This window comes from Gossypium hirsutum, chromosome A09 (assembly GCF_007990345.1).
Source record: "Gossypium hirsutum isolate 1008001.06 chromosome A09, Gossypium_hirsutum_v2.1, whole genome shotgun sequence".
In the NCBI taxonomy this organism is placed as follows: domain Eukaryota; kingdom Viridiplantae; phylum Streptophyta; class Magnoliopsida; order Malvales; family Malvaceae; genus Gossypium; species Gossypium hirsutum.
In genome coordinates, this window is record NC_053432.1 from 39,191,044 (window position 1) to 39,197,680 (window position 6,637).

A 6,637-nucleotide genomic window follows, 5' to 3' on the forward strand; every position below is an offset into this window, starting at 1 on the left:
GGCTTAAGGCGTCCGCAACCACATTAGCCTTTCCCGGGTGGTAATCAATGACAAGCTCGTAATCTTTCAACAACTCAAGCCAACGTCTTTGTCGCAGATTTAAGTCTCTTTGAGTCATCAAATATTTGAGACTTTTGTGATCCGAAAATACATGGCACTTTTCGCCAAACAAATAATGTCGCCATATTTTCAAAGCAAATACGATGGCAGCTAGTTCGAGATCATGGGTTGGATAATTTCTCTCGTGTGGCTTCAATTGTCTCGACGCATAGGCCACAACTCGACCTTCTTGCATCAATACGCAACCCAACCCGAGTAGGGATGCGTCACTATAAATGACAAACTCTTTGCCTGATTCAGGTTGCACTAAAATTGGAGCTTCAGTCAAATGAGTTTTCAGTTGATCGAAGCTTTTCTGACATTTCTCCGTCCATTCGAACTTAGCATCCTTTTGAAGTAGCTTCGTCATTGGTGTGGCTATCATCGAGAAACCTTTTACAAATCGTCGGTAATAACCGGCGAGCCCCAGGAAGCTCCGAACTTCGGTAACATTTCTTGGAGGCTTCCAATTAAGTATGGCTGAAATTTTGCTCGGGTAAACTCGAATACCCGATGCGGATACCACATGACCCAAGAAGCTAACCTCTCTTAACCAGAACTCACACTTACTGAACTTCGCATATAACTGCTTATCCCACAAAATTTGCAACGCTAATCTCAGGTGTTCAGCATGTTCGGTCTCATCTCTTGAATAGACCAAGATGTCATCAATGAACACAACTACGAACCGATCCAAATAGGGTCTGAAGATCCGATTCATCAAATCCATAAATACCGCAGGGGCATTAGTGAGCCCGAATGGCATCACTAAGAACTCGTAGTGACCGTACCTCGTTCTGAAAGCAGTTTTGGGTACGTCCGAATCTCGAATCCGCAACTGATAATAACCCGATCTCAAATCTATCTTTGAAAACACTGAGGCTCCCTTTAATTGATCAAACAAATCATCAATACGCGGTAACGGATATTTATTCTTTATGGTCACTTTATTCAACTGACGATAGTCAATGCACAACCTCATGGTTCCGTCCTTCTTTTTCACGAACAATACTGGTGCACCCCAAGGTGAGAAACTTGGTCGAGCGAAACCCCGTCAACTCTTGCAATTGAGCTTTCAATTCCTTTAACTCGGTTGGTGCCATACGATACGGGCTATCGAAATTGGCGTAGTTCCAGGTACAAGCTCAATACCAAACTCTACCTCCCGAACAGGTGGTAAACCCGGTAATTCTTCAGGAAAAACATCCGGGTATTCACAAACCACCCGCACAGTTTCGGGTTTCTTTTCTAATTCTTTATCATCAAGTACATACGCAAGGTATGCTTCGCACCCTTTTCTTACATATTTCTGGGCCAACATTGCTGATATTACAGCTGGCAACCCCTCCAAATCCGTAGACTCAACTCGGATTACTTCGTTATTTGCGCACCTCAAATCAATAGTCTTGCTTTTGCAATTCACAACCGCATCATGCGCGGTCAGCCAATCCAAACCAAGAATAACATCAAATTCATCAAACGGCAGAAGCATCAAGTCCGCGGAAAACAAGAACCTCGAATTACTAGGGGACATCTCTTACACACTTTGTCGACAAGCACGTAACGACCCAAGGGATTTGACACCCGAATTACGAACTCAGTAGACTCAACAGGTAGAGTCTTACTGGATGCTAAGGTTTCACATACATATGAATGAGTAGAGCCAGGGTCAATCAATGCAATCACATTAGTATCAAAGAGAGTGAAGGTACCAGTGATGACGTCAGGGGAGGATGCCTCTTCTCGTGCGCGAATGGCATATGCTCTAGCAGGAGTACGGTTCTCGGCTCGAACAGCCGTATCAGAGACCCCTCTCTGACTACCACCCCTACCTCCTAAAATTCTCGGTGGTCTACCTCTAGTTGTCACTCCACTAGGTCTTGCACCTTGAACCTTATTCTTCTCATCAAGCTCCGTGCAATCTCTAATGAAGTGGTCCTTCGAACCGCATCCGTAACAGGCCCTGTTAATAGACTTACCCCAACATTCACCTATGTGTCGTCTTCCACATTGGGGACACTCAGGTCTCTCTAGACGATTATTGCCCACACTAGCTACCGAAGTAGTTCGGGAGTCCGTCGATGGTCGTGCTCTGATGGAAATTCCCGCAGTCATCCTCGACTTATTAGTGTCCTCCCTGAACTTCTTTACAGCTGAGAACAGAGCTTTACCCGTCGATCTTTTACGATAGTCTCTAGCTTCAAATTCAGCCTTCTTCTTCCCCTTTCCAAGTTCTTCCGCCTTGCAGGCTCGTTCGACTAGTGTCACGAATTCTTTTATCTCTAGAATACCCACTAGTAGCTTTAAATCTTCATTCAATCCTTCTTCAAATCTTTTGCACATAGCAACCTCATCAGCTACACACTCCCGGGCATACCTACTGAGCCTTACGAATTCATGTTCGTACTCAGATACTGTCATACGGCCTTGCTTGAGTTCCAAGAATTCCTTACGCTTTTGATCGATGAACCGTTGACTAATATATTTCTTTCAAATTCCGCTTGGAAGAAATCCCAAGTAACTCGTTCGTTTGGGACTATGGAAATCAAGGTCCTCCACCAGTAGTAGGCTGAGTCTCGCAACAAAGATATAGCACACTTTAGACATTCATCGGGTGTGCATGACAGTTCATCGAACACCCGAATGGTGTTATCAAGCCAGAACTCGGCCCTTTCGGCATCATCAGTAACTATGGCCTTGAACTCCTCAGCCCCGCGCTTCCTAATCAAGTCTACAGGTGGTTTACTCAGCCTCACAGGATCAGCAACTGATGGCATTACGGGCTCTTGGGGTGGATTATTCAAATTCGGGAATTGTTGGACAGCCGGATTGGTTCGGGCATATTGCGCGACCCACTCATTCATCATGGTAAAGAAGGCTTGTTTAGCCCCCTCACCTTGATTATTCGCAGATGACTGAGGTTCAACAGGCGGCGTCCCTTGTGCAGGAGCAGCCGCTACACTTTCAACGTCATCCGCCAAGGTTCTCTCTACACCGGGATCCATTTACTAACCAAAACAAAAATTTTAACCGTCAGAAGTCATCACACATTTAAACATTAACATTAAGGCATGTATAGCTAGACTCATACGTGCTATGGTAGTCCTAGAACCGACTAAACCATAGCTCTGATACCAATCAAATGTGACACCCCGAACCCGAGACCGTCGCGGAGTCGAACACGAGGTGTTAACAGACTTCAAACCACTTATTAAAAATTTTTCCAGACAAGCTGCCAATCTGCGTACTAGTCACTTTAAAAATCATATCTTGAGCTCTGGGACTCGAAATCCAGTTCTGTGAATTTTACCTGAAACTAGACTCATATGCCCATCTACATATTTTTTTCTAGAATTTTTGGTTGGGCCAATTAGTACAGTTTATTAGTCAAAGTTCCCATGTTACTGGGGTCGACTACACTGACCTTTGTGCATTACGACCTGGATATCTCCCTGTACAGAGCTTCAATACTGATGCCGTTTATTTCTATAGAAACTAGACTCAAATAGGAATCTATACATATATGGCATGGCTCCTAATTATCTCTGGTTAATTCATAATAAATTTACAAAGTCGGAACAGGGAACCCAGAAACTGTTCTGGCCCTGTCTCGCGAGAACCTGAATATCTCTTAACATACTGTCTATATGATTGTTTCGTTACTTCTATATGAAAATAGACTCATCGAGCTTCGATTACATAATTTATCCACTATTTAATTCCATTCCTACTAATTGTTGTAATTTTTCAATCCCACGTCACTGCTGCTGCCAGCATCTGTTACGGAAGCAACTATGTCCATTTAGTGATTTCTTATTGATATAACTAGTAATTCATCATACATATCACAAAATTATAATCATGACTAGCCATACCAAAGGCTAATCATTGTCAAACATCCCCCCCTACTACACTTTTGCCATAACATAAATTTTAACACCAAAAATAATCAACCATGCATAAAGATCGTATTACCAAGACTTACGACCTAATGTTATAAAACCAAATCCAACCGAACATTTATGCCATTTTCGCATGGCTAAAAGTTTACATACCAAAGTTCAAACATAACATAATAGCCTATACATGCCGAAATGTTCTCCTAGACCAGCTAAGAAGAAAGTACCAAAGGTTGCTAGCCGGTGTGATGACTTCGACGACGGCACGATCACGCAAAAAGAGACGAGTCCAAGAAACCTAGAATAGGTGACAAGCAAACACCGAATGAGTATATAACTCAGTAAGCCATAAGCATTCCACAACCATCCATTAATAAAATTATCACAACAGGAAACAATGAAATGAGGTTAAGTACTCCATCCATACCAAACTATACCATAGTTCCTTAAACCCTATGGTTCAATCTCATACCAAGTCCTACATTGACCTTTCATACATCATTTTATTTTCGTTATAATCATACAATTAAACGAACTTTCACCTATTCCACAATGAACCTTATGTACGTGACTTCAACTATAATCGTCACATAGGTTCAAAACTTACCAAGCTCAACTCCAAATATAAACATAGCGCCTATTAGCCATGAACTCAAGGTACTTACCTTTTCCGCTGTCCAAAATTGACTCGGTAAAGCCGCACCCTTCGTGTAAATAATTTATGGAAAATATATATTGGGTTGCACACATAATGTTTAGTAATCACCCACGCACACTCAGTGCCATGCACTTTAAACTCACACACTTAGTACCATGCATTTCAAGTTCGCACACTTACCTTTTTCCGCTGTCCAAAATCGACTCGGTAAAGTCGCACCCTTAATGTAAATAATTTATAGAAAATATATATTGGGTTCGCACACATAGTGCTTAATAATCAACCGCGCACACTTAGTGCCATGTACTGTAAACTCGCACACTTAGTGCTGTACAATTTAAACCCGCACACTTAGTGCCAATCTCATGATCATAAATGTTTACACCCGCACACTTAGTGCCTAAACCAACAACTCAATTCATCTCACCTCTTTTCTTTTTATTCAATACTTTCATCACCCCATGCATACATGTATAAATATATATATTTATCGTTCCATTCAGCATCATTACATAGACGTTATAACCATTTAAATTGATACAAAATATATGCTTAATGACTTACCTTAGGTCGGATGAAGTGATTCCCAATCAACTACTCAATATTCTTTGCTTTGCCTTTGCTTGATTCCCCTCCTTTGGATTCTTGAGCTTGATTAAATAAATAAGTTTAGTAATTTAATTTACCTTGCAAGATACCTATATATATATAAATTTAATAATTCCATTTTTTTTTACAATCATCCTTGTTCAAGACATCCAAGTCTCAACTAATGTTCATATTATATCTCAAAGCCAAATGTATTATCCCTTCCAAAATAATATTATGCCAAATATGATTACATTCAAATATACATAATTATGAATCAAACTCAACTTTGTAAACCAACCTCCTCATTTGGTCGATTGTATAGAATCAAAGAAATTTCACCAATGTGCATACTATATAGCCGAATATGCAAGTTCAATCTAACATCACCTATGTACTTAATTTTAAATGCCGAATATACAATTTCGATGCAATATCATTTTTTTTTCATTTCATTTGAGCACATAGTTCCTCCACATAATAATTTGGCCGAATGTTTCTACTACCAAAAACTCACATCTATCCATAATATCATACCAAGGTTCATATATCTATTAGCTATTTCATTACTCATCTTTCTAATATTCCATTCCAAAGCATCAAACACTATCCTCTTAACATCTAACGATCACATCCGAATGCCCATTTTTTTTTCACCAAATAGAGAAATCACCCTATGGGTTATAATATGGATTTGTCTATTAACTAAATTTAACAAAATTTAATGAAAAATAACATGCAATCTTACCTTGATTAATCCCTTAAGTTGACCGAATGCTTTTTAACCATTTTTCTTTCCTTCTTCCTTTATGTTCGGTTTTGCAAGGAGAAGATGACACTCTCCCACCTTCCATTTCTTATTAATTTATGTTTCTATTTAGATTATTTTATCATTTACCATTATAAAATTGTATTTAACTTGACTTAATGGAGGACCATCATCACATGGCCGGCCACTTCATGAATTAAGGGCATTTTGACATGCAAATCCATACTTTCTCACCTTGTTATTATTTAATCCTTTCAATTTATCTATCATCTTTTCTAAATTTCTCAACTAAGTCCTTTCATGAAAATCCACATTCCTAAGGCTAATTTTAAACCTTTATTATTTCCACACATACACTACCACATTTAATATATGCAATTAAAATTAAAATAAATTTTCTTGTAACTCGGTTTTGTGGTCCCGAAACCACTTCCCGACTAGGGTCAATTTTGGGCTGTCACAATTCAGATTATTCAAATTCTACAATTTAAATTGAATTAAATTATATCACTCGAATTGAATAAAATTCTCAAATAATTTGTTAAATATGACTCCTATTTTCAGTCAAATTTGAGAAATAATATTTCAGTTAAACTCTGTTTACTTGTTTCAATCAAATACTGA

At 39.3% G+C, this 6,637-nt stretch overlaps 1 long non-coding RNA gene across 1 annotated transcript; it reads right to left on the bottom strand.

Moving 5' to 3' along the window:
* Window positions 1-4,250: 4,250 nt before the first annotated feature.
* Window positions 4,251-6,294, bottom strand: LOC121206653 (uncharacterized). Its single transcript, XR_005901762.1, has 3 exons — window positions 5,993-6,294; window positions 5,221-5,306; window positions 4,251-4,296 (listed from the first exon to the last, which is right to left on the bottom strand). It is a non-coding gene; the product is annotated as an uncharacterized lncRNA (long non-coding RNA).
* Window positions 6,295-6,637: the final 343 nt, after the last annotated feature.